At 43.1% G+C, this 16,827-nt stretch overlaps 1 protein-coding gene across 1 annotated transcript in view; it reads right to left on the reverse strand.

Annotated features, from left to right (window-relative positions):
• Positions 1-16,827, reverse strand: part of PDZD2 (PDZ domain containing 2) — a 997,171-nt gene that overhangs the window by 615,856 nt on the left and 364,488 nt on the right. The gene's annotated exons all lie outside the window — the stretch shown is intronic.

A 16,827-nucleotide genomic window follows, 5' to 3' on the forward strand; every position in this document is an offset into this window, starting at 1 on the left:
TATTGTTTCACTTGCATTGTCATTTCACAGGAAGCCTCCATTAATCTACAGTTTTCATTGTGTTGTTGGGTTTAGTGATATTGTGCAGTGGCAGGGGTTTTATATTGTTGTGATGATGTGCTTTGCCAGTTCTCAGTCACAAATCCTTCTCTTCGGTCCATAGGATAGATCATTTGGAGCCCAGAAGGACGGCTAAGAGTCTGTGGCAAAGAAAGAAATGAATTACCAGTAAAAAAAAAAAAAGCTTTCAAAACAAACAAAACTTCAACCAAAAATGGAAGAAAGTTACATGTTGGGCTGTGTTAGTCTTTCTGGTCATTTTTAAGACTATTTTCTGTTGATCTAGGGCGACGCAGAGGAGGGGCTAAAGAAAATGTACTCAGCGCTTGGATACCCTCCCAGGTGCCAAGAAGCGCTCTACAAATCCACTGATTGAAGGTGATGGTAACCAGAGCAGAAGAAAGGCAAGGCACAGGAGAATAAGGGAGTAAGGAAGCAGGGGTGAGTTGGGATAAAATGCGGTGGGATCTAAATCAATATTTTTAATTAGTAATAAAAAACAAAATATCAGGCTAGGTGAGAGGGCCAGGCTTAGAAGGGAAGGCAATTGATTAGCTAAAAAGATGCCACAGCACTTGTCTCAAACTTAGGGTGTTGCAGCTAGGTCATGGGTTTGAGGCAAACTCAGCCTTTTATTTTTCTAGGGACAAAAATATGACAGCTACTCTATTGCACAATATGAATGTCAAAAAGTAGGTGGGCGGCGTGCACTATACGAACAAAAAATGAGAAGAACTGACAGATCACATTTGTCATGAAGTAAACAATAGGGATTCATTATCATTAAGTTAATTTGGGCATTTGAGTCCGGAAATCCGCCATAAACTGATGGATCTGAAAAAAATCATATTTCGGTGCCAAACTGAATGGGTTTTTTATTCACAGAAAAACTCATCGCCTTCTATCTAACGTCAGATACTATGAAAAAAACTACAAATGGTTGCAACTCTAGGGCCTAGTGTCAGTGCCTGTGTCTCAGGAGAAACAATTGGTCCAAAATCGCTTTTATTTCTAGTTGGTTCCTGCAGAGACCAGGAGTAGGGATGACGCACGGCATTCATAGCCTCGTTTCACTTGTTTAAAGACTATTCCTTCTAAATAAAATGTCAAAATATCCACCAACAACATCATTTAAGGGTGGATTTCTGTCCTAGAGCTGTTATAATCACATATAAGTGTTAATCCTCCGTGAGGCGATTCCATGCTGATACATCTTGTATAGTCTTTGTGACATCCACCAGTGACAAATCTCTCCAATTTAAGGGAAGCAGCCGCTCTATGGGAAGGATTTAATATAATGGAGAGTGTCTTTAGGGTACACACGTGCCGCTGTCACCATACCAGCCATACCACTTTCACTGCAAAGCAATGTCACCATTGACATGTATTTATCACAAGCAGTGTTATCAAATATTAAATCCTATATAAGAACAACGGCAGGGTTTTAAGCCTTGTCCGTCATCTATTTCAAGCAAGACAGGCTTGATTTTTGAGAGGACGTGGGGACAGCGACCAATTTTGCATTTTATGGTAAAATTAAAAAATGTATGCAGTTGGGTAGATTAAACAATCATTGGCATAGCCAATAGGTCTCGCATTTGGGACCTTATAAGTGTTTAGCCATGCAACAGTTAGTGTTGTTAAACCAAGGATACTCTGCTGCATAACTAAATACTTATAGGGTACAAAAAGCGAGACCTATTGGCTATGCCAATGCTTGTTTGTTTTTTGTTGCTGTTTTGTTTAAGTTGCCAGATCTACAATAGCTGGACATGGTGTTTGTTACCAGTTCTTTGCATCAAATGAACTTGTTTTCAGTGCTCTGAATGTTGTTTCCATTCTGGTTGTAGGAAGCAGTCATTCCCGGGGTGGTGGGGGCTGCCCATGCACCGAACTTTGCAAATGAGAGAAAGCCTGGTGCAGGCGCAAATCACAAGTGTGGAGTGTGTGAACCCCAGGCAGCATGACTCACTCGCATAGGAGTACATGCACTGACCCTGCATACTCAGCATGGTTTAAGGAAACTCGACCCACTCCCTCCCAGGCATCGAACACATATTTACCAAGAAACTCTGAGAAGAGCCTGCCTGCTGCACTGACGGCTGGTGGCGTGTGTGCCTGGTGAAAGCGAGCACTGACGGCTGGTGGTGTGTGCGCCTGGTGAAAGCGTGCACTGACGGCTGGTGGCGTGTGTGCCTGGTGAAAGCGAGCACTGACGGCTGGTGGTGTGTGCGCCTGGTGAAAGCGTGCACTGACGGCTGGCGGTGTGTGTATCCAGTGGAAGCGCGCACTGACGGCTGGTGGTGTCTGTGCCTGGTGGAAGCGTGCACTGACTGCTGGTGGTGTGTGCCTGGTGGAAGCGTGTTATGTTATGTTATGTTATACTAGATGTTATATAGCGCACGGCTACTCAAAGAGTGTCCCGGCGCTTTGACGGATGGTGGTGTGTGTGCCTGGTAGAAGCGCACACTGACGGCTGGTAGTTTGTCTGCTTGGTGGAAGCGTGCACTGATGGCTGGTGGTGTGTGTGTCTGGTGGAAAAGCGTGCACTGAGAGCTGGTGATGTGTGTCCCTGGAGGAAGCGTGCACTGACGGCTGGTGGTGTGTTTGCCTGGTGGAAGAGTGCACTGAAGGCTGGTGGTGTGTGTGCTTTGTGGAAGCGTGCACTGACGGCTGGTGGTGTGTGTGCCTGGTGGAAGCGTGCCCTTACGGCTGGTGATGTGTGTGCCTGGTGAAAGCGTGCACTGACGGCTGGTGGTGTGTACGGCTGGTGGAAGCATGTCTGGTAGAAGCATGCACTGATGGCTGGTGGTGTGTGTTGCTGGTGGAAGCGTGCACTGACGGCTGGTGGTGTGTGTGCCTGGTGGAAGCGTGCCCTTACGGTTGGTGATGTGTGTGCCTGGTGGAAGCGTGCACTGACGGCTGGTGGTGTGTACGGCTGGTGGAAGCATGCCTGGTGGAAGCATGCAATGACGGCTGGTGGTGTGTGTTGCTGGTGGAAGCGTGCACTGATGGCTGGTGGTGTGTGTACCTGGTGAAAGCATGCACTGACGACTGGTGGTGTGTGTGCCTGGTGGAAGTGTGCACTGATGGCTGTTGATGTGTATGCCTGGTGGAAGCGTGCACTGACGGCTGGTGGTGTGTGCACCTGGTGGAAGCGTGTACTGACAGCTGGTGGTGTGTGTGCCTGGCGTAAGTGTGCACTAACAGGTGGTGGTGTTGGTGCCTGGTGAAAGTGTGCACTGACGGCTGGTGGTGTGTGTGCCTGGTGGAAGCGTACACTGACAGCTGTGTGTGTGCCTGATGGAAGCGTGCACTGACGGCTGGTGGTGTGTATGTCTGGTGGAAGCGTGCACTGACGACTGGTGGTGTGTGGGCCTGGTGGAAGTGTGCACTGATGGCTGGTGGTGTGCATGCCTGGTGGAAGTGTGCCTGGTGGAAGCGTGCACTGACGGCTGGTTGTGTATGTGCCTGGTGAAAGTGTGCACTTACGACTAATGGTCGTGCCTGTTGGAAGCAGGAGCATTCACATCTATAGCAGACACAAATGAAACTGACGAAGAGGGAGGGGGAGGGGGGCAGTGTGAGTAGAGGAGCATTCACAGCAATAGAAGACACAAATAAAACTGCCTAAGAGGGAAGGGGAGTGCGAGCAGAGGAACCTGATTACAGCTATACCAACATTGGCATAGCCAATAGGTTTCGCTTTGGGACCTTATAAGTATTTAGTTATGCAGCACAATATCCTTGGTGCAACAACATGAACTGTTGCATGGCTAAACACTTCTAAGGTCCAAAGGACGAGACCTATTGGCTATGCCAATGCTTGTTTTTTAAGGGCAGGCAGTGGTCCTTGAGTCACAAAGAGGAAGGCGTCCCCTGGGATCCCCTCCCATTTGCGTCTCGATTACCACACTCTTGAAGAGGGCGGTAAATTGCGAGTGTTTTGCAACCGTAATTGCGGTCACAAAACATTCATACATGGCTAGAGTGTCGCTATTAGAAAGGGAACTCCCTTTCCTAATAGCGAGTTGCAAAAGACTATTTCGCGTCTCACAATTTTTTGGTAACTCGCAAAATAGTGTTTGTGCATGGCCATGTAGGTTTTTACGTGCGCAGACGGGTCGCAAACCTGTTTGCACACACAAAAACTTGTCGTACATCTGGCCCAGTGTCTTTTACCCATGTGTTCTGGTTTGGAGCAGAGTGGATGTATGGGGTATGGAATGATGTGGGTTGTATTGGAATTGTTAGTTATGGAATTGTGCAGGGTGGAATTTATGCTATGGAGGGGATTTGTGAAGTGGAATTTTGTGGCATTGTGGATAGATAGGGGTGAGAGCTGCACAGAATAGATAGACAGTAAGACAGAGAGGGATATGTAGTTTGTGCACAAAATCTTTCCTTTTCATTTTTTTATTTTTTATTTTTTACCTCAGTGACCCTTTATCTTCCTCCAACTTCTACTGTCACACAGAAACACACACCAAGGGGCATGGAGGCAGAGCACATTTTATAGATAAATCTCAGAGTGTGAGCAAATGAAGAAAATTAGACTACTTTCCGTCAATAAACAATGAAGCAGCTGGAGATGGTCGCTTATTTGAAATACGTGACCATTACCATGCTGCATTATTTGTTCCTGAATTATTCTTGTGGTTATAGCATTTCCCGCAAAACGTCTTCACCAATGACCATTTGTTAAAGTATTGACAAAGCTTAAGAGGTTTGATTTTAGTATGCGTTTGCACTGAGTGACACACCATACTGCCTTTCATAAAACATGAGCACTGGCAGGCATAGGAACAATGATTTTCACAAAGTACTGAAAGAGTGGTGCTGAGGAAGACTGAAGAGTGTAGCAGAGGGACGGCAACAGAGGACAAGGAAGAGATAAGGAGAGGGAAAAGATGGAGAGAGGTAAGCAGAGAGAAATATGGAGGGAGGAAGGGGAATGAGAGTTGGAGGGACATGAAAAAAGACAAGACTGGAAGGGGACGGAAGAGGCGCACTTGGAGAACAGCTATTGTGAAGAGTGCAGCGCTAGGAACAATATGCAGTATAAACAAGAAGAATTTGGAGCAATCCGACCTCTGGAGGATGACAGGCTGAGCATGCTGTTTTCAGCAATAAATTGATTTTGTTGTCTTGCTTTGGGGCCCTAAGGTGGAAGCTCCACCCTCTTTTGGATCTTCTGTGTGCCCAAAGCTGCAGGCCTTCAGTAGACATGAGACATTTATGAAATGGGAGTGTCACACCTGGACCCATGCAGGCCTGGCACCTGAACCCTCCCAACACCCTTTGAGATGACTTTTGTTTAACTCAAATTATTCTGGGACGGTCTAATTGGCAGAGTATTTAGTGTAACAGCTAGAGCTGCTGACCTTGAAGCTGGGTAACTGGGTTGGAGCCTCAACATTTTAAGATTAACAAATCACGTAAACTCTACGTGCCTAAAAAAAAGACAATGTGTCCATCTATAATGCAACTAGTATTTCTGTAACGTACCTAAATATATTCAGGTCGAGTTTGCCACTATATAAAACTGCCCAGAAATGGGGGCATCATGCCTGTTTCCTGAGGCCTTGCCTCGAGCATTGTTTACAGGTCTGGGGGCGGGAAAGTCGACCAGGAGGTGGGGAGAAGGGGGTAAAACATACAAAACATATTTTTTATCACCAAATGGTCACAACAATAATCGATTCAACATGCTACAATATGTTAAAATGCTTCGAAATTGTCCAATTTGATATCAGACAGACTATCGCGGTATCCGCGCTTTACTTTTAATGTTAAAAGTAAACCGCGGGTGCTGCGATTATAGCAAAAGTAAAGAAATAGAAAAAAACATATATTTATTTACGTTTGCTATAATCGCGGCATCCGCTCTTTACTCTTGAAGCGCGGGTGCCGCGATTATAGCACAATTAAAGAAATAGATGTTTTTTTCTATTTCTTTACTTTTGCTATAATCGCGGCACCCACGATTTACATTTAATGTTAAAAGTTAAGCGCTGTGCCGCGATTATAGTAAAAAGTAAAGAAATAGAAATAACATCCTATTCTTTACTTTTGCTATAATCGCAGCACCCACGCTTTACTTTTTATGTTAAAAGTAAAGTGCAGGTGCCACGATTATAGCAAAAGTAAAGAAATAGAAAAAAACATCTATTTCTTTACTTTTGATTACTAGACAACACAGATTACAGAATAAGCGCGCGAAAGACCGTGAAAGTGATCACGATTGCGGGGACGCGCTCTGTCGTCAAGGAGTAGTGGAGCGAGGCGCGCTGCATTGGAGAAGCGGAGTGAGGCGCGCACGCTTGTTTACGTAATCGCAAGCTGCTGGCCAAGCCTTTGGGTGCAGCACTTTTAAAACCTGCTTACAATATGTCTCGCAGAGCAGCATATGCGCTGACTCAGCGAGACCTAAAAACACAGATGGCAGCTGTGTACGTGCACGCGCTCGTGAACGCAAGTTGGAGGCCAGCAAAAGCCTCTGGTGGCACTTTTAAAAGCCACTTACTAAATGTCTCAAAGAGACAGCATGCGCCGTCTCAGGCGAGACCTAAGAAGGCGGTGTCTTGATGCAACAATACCAGTTACATTGGTTAACTACTGCCTCTTTTCATTACTGCTTTTATTCAAAAGGTGATGTGATAAACGTGATAATAACTAGTAGGCAATACATGATCGCTTACATGTGGCAAACACACATCGTCTACATCACATGTTGCTACAAGATATAATAAGGTTGCCTAATATGTCCAGCTGCAGTGTATAGTTTTTTCCCCAAGATCTAGTCTTCCAGCAGCCTCAGTATGCTAAAAGCAACCTTGGTCAGTGCTCATTAGTCCGGTGGCTGCAGGTGATGGGTACTGGTACTTCCAGACTTAAAGAGAAAGACAAACAAGGAAGATAGGAAAACATTGACAAAGGCAAACAAGCATTGGCAAAGCCTTTTTTCTGTACTTTCTTCTACTACGGGCTGGTTATAAACATTTGCTTCTCCTTGTTGCCTATGTTACTTGTTGCGCTCTACACAACAATGGTGTCATGGTCCATCTCAAAATATTTTCATATATGCAAAAAATGTTGAAATAACTAGTTTAAAATTTAATTTGTTTCACTAATAACTATTACGTTATTGTGTTACTATTTTGATGTATCTACCCTGCTAGAGCCCCCTTTTTCCGATATACTGTTATATTATATTCAAGGCTCTCGAAGGTTACACAGGCTTAACCCTTTAGGTTTTCCATTATTAACAGGTGAGCTGCACACACTACATCAGAGTGTGGTTACTTACTCCCAGTACTGTAAAAGACTAGCAAAGTTTGGTGTTAGTGGAATTTATATGGGGAACAACATTATTTACTGCTTCACATCGAAAATCCAATATGTATGTTAGTGCTGGGTTCCTTCCTATGCCCTAAATTAACGCAAGAGAGGCACGACATGTTAAGGTACTTGATATAGGGGGTCAGGACAACCAAGGAGAAGTCCTGTCTGTGTTTGGAAACCACTAGTACAAAGAAGGGACCTAGTTTATAAACGTTTTCATGTTTTTTAATCCATCTATGCCCAAGCTAGCAGCAGAACTAGAAAAGATGCATATCCATCCAGCAAGGCTGGGCAACGGGCTGATTTATTTTCTGATTTTTGCCAAAATATAATCAACTTGGCCTGGTACCAACAGGACGTCAAAGACCAGCAAATGTATAACAACAAAATCCGCCTGACAATACCTATAGATTAAACATATATATCATACGGTCTAGGAAAAAGTAGGACAACATGTCAATGGCACATGGGAAAACATATCTGATATAGAGAAACGTGTAGGCTGTAACATTACCAGGCTATGTATCCTTTTGGGAAATAAAATGTAAATCCCTAATAAAATAAAAAATAAAACTAGAAGCTCATTTGCTTAATATAAGAACCTTTAAAAACTAAACTTTAATGGAGAAAGATAGAAGGTCAATAAATATAACGTGTATCACCCAAAGACATCTGCCTTTATGCGATTTTGATGAATACATTTCGATGCAGAAAATAAGTTATCTTGAAAAATGCGGACTGTGAAGATAGATTTTGTGGCCACAAATGGAGGTATATTAACTGTGAATCTTTATAAAATATGCCCTTATTGCCTATAAAGAAAAACGTAAATAAGATAGAAATGTAAACCATTTGAGCAATAGCAATATCTAGGACACCACAGGGCATTGGAGAAAAGAGGTGCGTCTATGTAAGCAAAGAAATTAACATTATTGCATTTTCGAGATTTAAGGGCTGGCTGATGCTTGCGGGTAGAAAAGGAACACAGGAAAAGGCAAAAAGCGTAAACTTTAAAATTGTACTTGCTTCCTTGATTGCTGTGATATGTATTTTTTTCAATAACTATGTGTCCTTACATTTAATAACGTTTATTACAGCTGTAACAGTCATTAATAGGAAATTGTTAAACACGCTAAGGAATAAACCGACGTGTTGGATGATATTTTTCCAAAAGTCTTCCCTGGATATTCAAAATGGTGAAATAATCATAGCCACAATGCGAAAATAATATATATTTTTTTATTTACAACGACTAGTTAACTGTTATTTGGTTTTCAATATTTATTGGAATTTACAAGTTGTAAATGTGACAGAGTGGAAAAATGAGATATATCTGCAGTTCTGTGCTGAGATGGTAATTTTTAGGCATATTTCAGAACAGAATTAAGAATGTACAGCAACTGAGCAAGGAAGTTTTAATGTAATATGTTGGCTTTGTAACAAAACGTCAATTCACATTTTGTCAATTTCAGAGTAAAGAACCCTACATGTCTTATTCACACTAACAGGAAAACCTTTCAACTAATACTTCTCATACCCATCAAATACCTCAAGGAAGGCAATGGGTTGAATCCAGCTCAGTAGAATGTTTACCATGGCCTCACCTTATCACATGGAAAGACATCAAAGAAAGAGGGCTATCTTGGAGGATGCAGAAAAGGAGGATGCTATGGACCATCACTCACGACCTGTGCTGGCAAGTCACTAGTGAGACGAGGCTTCCCCACACGTGAACATCTTTTTTGGTGCAGGTCAATCCATAGATATCCAAAGGTTTGTCCAATGCATACAAAGCCTCGGTCAAGTGACAATGTTTGATTATAGTGCGGAAACGGGTAAAGGCAGGAGGAAGGGCAAGTGAGCTTATTTAGTACTTGGCTATCGGCTCAGCAATGAGAGCGGTCAGCGGGAGGATGTACACAGCCACATTATTCACCTCTTATCAGGTACCCAATGACAAAGAGACAGACACACAAACTATTGTGCAACACATCAAGATAAAAAAAAAATTCTATTGATTCACCTATATATAGGTCGATTCAGAAAATTATTTTTTCAAAAATACTGGGCGCAAACTGCGTCCAGCATTTTGCGAGCAGTAAATTGTACATATGGCCCATTGATTTCGGTTTATAATGATGACCATTATTTACGTTTAACATCAAAAATGAACAATCTGAAAAAACGCAAGCATTGAGAATTATTTTCAGGTTTCTGGGATCTTGGAGAGAGGGTAAATACCTTTGAGGCAGAGGGCCTTCCTCTACTGAAAGTTGTGATTTGATTGTAATTTTATATACTACTTGGATGCCTGTGGGGGTCTTGACACAGACGTGTACGTTAGTAAAGAGCATTAACTGGATCTACTCACTGATGGAAAAGCCATGTCCTTAGGGATTTCCTTGAAGATAGGAGATCTGAACAATTCTTTAGAGCGATAGGGATAGAGTTCCATGATGTTGCTGTCCTCAACAGAAAGTTTCTTCCAACCCAAGTAATACTAAAAGTTTTACAACCTTTGGTCCTCCCTCTTCTGTATCTCATCATGGCGCCTGGAGCCACCAACCATGTCTCCTCACATAATATTTCATAGGAGACGCGCAATGAGACACAAAGACCCAATTTTAGGTAGGAAGGAGGAGACGAGAACAGGGGATTATAATGGCGGAGCACAGATGCTGTTCCCATAAAACTTAATGAGTATTTATTTTCAACACTGGCCCTTGAACGTGTAGCAACAAAAAAATCCACGTAAAGTACTGGTTTCTTTATTTGTTAATATTTAACATTACTTTTAGGGGAGAAAAAATTGTAGGCCTTAAAAAAATATGTTACCATAATATATATTTTTTTAAAGAAACGGCCAGTCAAAAATGCCACGGTGAGTAATTCATTTAGTAAACAGCTGTAGATTATAAAAAATTCTAAATACTGGACAAGGTTGTAAACTGAACCTTTGTGAAGAAAGCTAGGAACTCTTTGGAACTACTTTGAGAGCGTTTGGGAGAAGAGGGGGAGGGATACAATGGTTGATCATATCAATAAGCAAAAGACTTCGCATCAAGTAACTGAATTGTTAAGGGGATAAATGTTTCATCCATTGACCGATCTCTTGGGAGATCTTAATTTTGGTACGTGTGTAGTAAATAATCACTGACTGTCATGCATATTAAAAACATAATTAGTATACATCAGCACAGAAGTGAGTAATCATTTAAATGTCTCAACAGCAGAATGACAATCGCACACTCAGACTGAGGGATGCGGCTTTTTATGGGCACGGGGGCGCCATGAAGACGCCAGTTTGAGCAGGGAGCGCTCAGCATTAAAGCACTAATTACCCTTTTGAAGTAAAACACTTTCAACATGAGATGAAGAGAGATGCAGAAGCTGGCATGGGACTCAAGCTAATTCAATTAGGTATCCGAATGCCAATATAAAAAGAATACAAATTACCAAGGCCGGACACATTGAATATGCAGATGCAAGCTACGGTGCCACGCTTTGAATGATGCGATTTGGTGCGACATGTTTCTACATTTACTTTGCCATCTGTGTGGCACACGGCATCAGGTATTTTAATAAACACTCTATTTCTGTTTAAATTCAGAAAGATGCAAATGTACCCTTATGTTACGCATGTTTAGGAAACTGTCATACATCTACACATTAACGAAAGCAGGCATTACAGTAACTTTCACCAAGTACTTAATTTTCCATAGAAATTCCCCTTATAAGGTATGTACTCACAAAGTAGGTGCAGATATGTGCACACACAATTACAGCAATGTTATTTCCTCCTGTCACAAATGGAAACAAATTACTAATTATAGACATGGACACTGGAATTATGCAATTATGCGGGTGCAGCGATTTTCGCATAATTCAAGATTTGCCCTATTTGCCACATAATCTTTCATCTGCAGCATAATCTGCAAATTTTATCTTTCTACCTCAAACGGATCAAAAGTTACTAAATATGCAGCAACACATGTTCCTGTGCGCTGGAAGGCCATTTGCAAAACTGAACGGGTCACCTTTCTGTTGATTATTACTATATTTGTGTGTTAAACTGGTACAAATGAGGTGCAACCAACACCCAGGCAATGTTACCAACTTTTAAAAAGACTAAATAATTAATGAATACTATTACAAAATGTGCAGCATTATGCCGGATAATTTGCCTTTTCTTGCCGCATAATTTACTAAAACCTGCAACAAAGTGTGTCCCTCTCCTGCCACATAATTCCAGTGGCTGGATTATAGCTCCTGCGGCGAACTTTACCCACTATGTACAAACTCAGTAATGCTCGTTTTACTGACCTCAGAATGATGCAAGGCCGAGCTTCGTCGGTGTTACCCTTAGTTTGCCTACCGATGTCTGTTTGCAGTTCCTGAGCTATTTAACGCAATTGAGTAACTCTTTTCAAAGTTGCAAACTCTCAAAATGTTGCCCCTGGCGAGGTAATGCTGCATTCCGACGAGATAGGAAGATCGACTTTCAAGTCTTTATTGAGGCAATTTTCAAGTCATCCTTGGGCCAGGAGTGCTTTTCTTACTGGGATACATACTTGCTGCCCCAGTTGTTATATGTGTTTTTTGGCAAAATGCCCTCAGTCATTCCCTGAGCACCACCCCCCCCCCCCCTTAAAGTATGCGGCATAAATAATGAATGGTCCATAATTCGTCTCCGTAAATCAATCTCTTCCGAGTGAGCGCGTCGTGACCTCGGCGCACGCGACCAGCTCGGTCATCATCTCAATATGGCGCTGTCCAGGCGGCCAATAGGGCCCTGCTAACGGGAGCCAGGGGACCGGGGGCTGTGAAGGATGCTGACAGAGAAACCGCTTTCAACTTCTGAAAAGTAAACAGAACCGGGTCACGCCACGCTGAAGGTATGGAGCGAATTGTTAACACATTGTTTCAAATGACGTGGAAAAATAAACTGAGCTTATAGAATTACTTTTTTTTTCAAATCAGAAAATTAAAAAAAATAATTGTAAATCGACATGTAAAGTTGCCTCCAGCAAATCTAAGTCCTGGCTCCATCTAGGATCTGAAAACATTTAGAATATAAAACAATAGTAGGAAAATCTCTGATTAATTACTTATGAGGGAACGTATGTGCCTGGAGACTTCTTTCATGTGGACTGTAGGCGCTCATTGATAATTAATGTGCAGCATAGGTAGATTATGTGCATGGTTAGGAATTCTGGGTTAAAAACAACCTGCAGTAGAACACCATTGGTACCGCAGAGCGAGCCCCAAAAATGTGTGGCCGAGCAAACGCCACTATATTTAACCCAAAGTTTTGCTCAGAAGACTGCGGCCAGCACTATCAAAGGTGGGGGTGCTGAAAGCCAGGGTTGGTAAGTCAATTCCAACTCAGGCCTCTTTAATCAACGACCAGTCCCTCCCTGTCTCTTCAACACACCTTTGCAGGTCCCTTTGTCACGTGCTTTCCATCTGTCTCTTCATCCTCCTTTACCCTTAAATGTTTTCATTCTCTTGCTATGGGTCAAAGGCTGATGAGAAAAAATAAGTGCTGGTCCCAGAAATCAGTGTCAGTGCCAAACACTGGTGACCAGCAGCTCAAATTAAGCACTGGTTGTGTAATTTATGTATAAACACACTTATAAAGAAATGAAGCAGTGCACATGGTAAGAGGAGGTATGCATCTTAAGGGCATAGAGAGTGCAATGCAAGTGCAATGCACACCTGTGCCAAGTAAATCCGCTCCCAAATTATTTAAAGCCCACTGGAACAGTTTCCCTTTAAGGTGGTCCTTGTTCAAATCTACCTGCTTACCCAATTGCGGCACAACGTTCTAAGAACTAGCTGTGTCCCTTTCCTGCGATTCTTTAACCTGGAACCATATCGTACTCATTCAAGAATGTATTTGCCTAATACCCAATGATCTAACTAGATGCCAATTACTCTTTGCATAGGCATGGATCAAGCTCAGCCAGACGCAGGGTCGGCTGCTGCAAAATAAAGTGTGGGGGTAGTAATTTAAAAAAGGATTCACCAGACGCTGTCGGCCGCCTCTGTTCTAGGTAATATCCCACTGTCCTTGGTGACTTTCTATTGCTGATAATTCAGGTTCACAGCTGCCCGCCAGTACCCATTTGCTGCATTTTTCTCTTTTGTTCTGGGTCAAAGTCCATCGATGAAAAATAAATTCCAGTCTGAAATAGAGAGCCGGTGCCCACCGCCTTTTAGCACATGCACAAATTAAGCACGACTCACAGCCACCTCCGCTGGGAGAGCCAGTGCCCACTCCACAGCTGCCTAGTTTGAGTTGTCACTACCTGCTCCAAGGGTGCGTGCTCAGCTTGCAGAGCAGATGACAGCACGTGGGAGGAACCTAAGCCAGAGGAAATGCTGGTTTAACCACTTCGATGCTCAGCTCGTCATCAAGCTTACCTGCCGTGTGCTGATGACGAGCTGAGCTCGTCATGTAACGCGGTAATTTAAAAAATGCCGCACACAGCGGGAAAAGCCGCCGCAGCGATGCGGTTAAGCTCCATGCGTGCCACTCTGTTTGTGTCTGGTCTACAAAGTAATGATGTTATAATGTATACTACACTGCCCAGGGCTCCCTTTCGGTGTTGCTTCCTTTCAGTCAGTGGCTGCGAAGGAACAGTCACTGCAAATGTGTGGCACGGTTTTTATGGGTCCACTCCTCTGCACCCGGCACGGATTCCCAGAGTCCTCATCCAATCCAGGCGCTACTCTCATATTATACCAAGCATGAGAGAAGTGCCGGCATTGGCCTGAGCGAGCTGGTCTGACGCTCGCTCAGGCACAGGGAGCCTGTGCCTTTTCTGTACCCGGCTGTGTAACACAGCTGATTCAGAAAAGGGGGTGGTGATGAACAGAGTGTCTGAATTAAGCAGCCCACTCTTACCCAGTCCAAAGATCAGGGCTTGATCCATCACTGTTATCTATCTCACTGCACCATCCCAGCTCAGAACCTGGCTATATGCAAATCAGGCCTCCCTGGCCCAGTGCATCATGGGAACAGGGCAGACTAAACTACCAAGCCAATTCTTCACCAGAAAGGAGACAAGCTACCGGGGACCGGTTTCTGGCATTTCAGCCTTCTTCGGCCCGGCTTGCTTGAATCCTGATGGTGCAGTGAGAAAGGGACTCATGTCTGAGTATACCCTGCCACACCTATAGTGGCCAAAAACGATTCAGAAAAGGGGGTGGTGATGAACAGAGTGTCTGAATTAAGCAGCCCACTCTTACCCAGTCCAAAGATCAGGGCTTGATCCATCACTGTTATTTATCTCACTGCACCATCCCAGCTCAGAACCTGGCTATATGCAAATCAGTCTGTCCCTGGCCCAGTGCATCATGGGAACAGGGCAGACTAAACTACCAAGCCAATTCTTCACCAGAAAGGAGACAAGCTACCGGGGACCGGTTTCTGGCATTTCAGCCTTCTTCGGCCCGGCTTGCTTGAATCCTGATGGTGCAGTGAGAAAGGGACTCATGTCTGAGTATACCCTGCCACACCTATAGTGGCCAAAAACGATTCAGAAAAGGGGGTGGTGATGAACAGAGTGTCTGAATTAAGCAGCCCACTCTTACCCAGTCCAAAGATCAGGGCTTGATCCATCACTGTTATTTATCTCACTGCACCATCCCAGCTCAGAACCTGGCTATATGCAAATCAGTCTGTCCCTGGCCCAGTGCATCATGGGAACAGGGCAGACTAAACTACCAAGCCAATTCTTCACCAGAAAGGAGACAAGCTACCGGGGACCGGTTTCTGGCATTTCAGCCTTCTTCGGCCCGGCTTGCTTGAATCCTGATGGTGCAGTGAGAAAGGGACTCATGTCTGAGTATACCCTGCCACACCTATAGTGGCCAAAAACACAGCTGGGCTGGAGAAATAGAAGTGTGCAAGTCTGTTTGGCCGGCCAAAGACGGATGGCCAAACTGACATACACACTTACAAGTGCCCACCACTCCTCCTCCCCGTCGCTGACCTGTCAACAGATGATTACCTGGCCCCTCCCCACATCAGACTCTTGTCGGCTCAGGGAAAAATAAAATGGTAATAACATTGTTTTATTATCATTTTATTTTTCATCAGCTGGCTATTAGAGGGGGCAATGCTCCTCCACCATTACAGAGGAGCCGCCACTGGCCAGAAGCTTGGATGAAAGCATAATTGTTCACACTTAATAAAAACGGCTAAACCTGGAAGCTATCCTAAGAAGTTTTATAAAGGACATAGTAAAATATCTTCTTTTGCACCATTGATAAGAAAAACAGTCAATCGATTTAGCATGTACGTTGTAGCTTGAGGAGATACTAGGAGCAGTCGATATAGTGACATTCGATAAATGTAGGTCAGATCTTTTAATTAGAAGAATCATTAGCACAGCATGACTCAAAACGGTTTGTCAAATTCATTGGAAAGGCAATAATGCCAGACCTTAAAAGATCTATATACTAAAATAAATATAAGTAGCATCCATAGAAAGTTAAATACCATAGTGTTGTGGTTTCATGCCATATCGAATGGCAGGTGTTATTGTTACCTAGTACAATGGTGCTCGATTCATGAATTGGGAAGGTGCAGAGCTGATTCGGCTATGACGTCATCTGGACTTGATCGGATACATTTTAATATTTTACTCCTATGAAATGTATCAGCTCTATCCCTGCCCAATAATTGTACATCATTTGCTATCTGGTCTTTTGTACATGCTGCTATGTATTTTGTCCATATATTGGGGTGCGGGATAACAGTAATAATTTGTAATTGTAATCTTGGACTCTAGGGCGTCGAGTTCATGTACTCGAGAATGTTTTTTATTCATTGTTAGTTTATTGCACTTGCACTTTTATTGTCTATTGACTGTGAAAAAAGTATTTGAATTTGAGATAGGATACATGGTCCGATCAAACAGATTTACAGAGTGCAAAATATGGGAAACACATGACTGTATAGAGCCACATAACACGGCCTTACATATTCATTTTTTAAAAAAATGGATGAAAATATGTACTGTTAACAATATATTTTCTGTATGGACCGAGGCATTACATTGATTGATGCCTGTAAGGAGTATTTACTGTGATCATTTCCTATAGGACACAAGTCCTGTGGGACTATAGGACTGTGAAGCACCATTATTTTTTGGTGAAAAGCTAAGTACCTTTTTGGTAAGATACCTTATACAAAGATAATCCAGTCACCTCATTTTTCAACAAATCAGCAGTGAATATATGCTCACACATATATATAATATATATATAATATATATACTACCCAGTGGCAGGCGCCGCTGAGTAGTTATAGTTAGATCTGCTGTTCCGTAGGAAAACTGTTTTTTGTGTTGCTAATAACTTTGGATCCTTTAGACAAATCTCCATGAAACTTTCAAAATTGTGCTTGTGCTA

Source organism: Lissotriton vulgaris, chromosome 3_1, assembly GCF_964263255.1.
Source record: "Lissotriton vulgaris chromosome 3_1, aLisVul1.2, whole genome shotgun sequence".
Lineage (NCBI taxonomy): Eukaryota > Metazoa > Chordata > Amphibia > Caudata > Salamandridae > Lissotriton > Lissotriton vulgaris.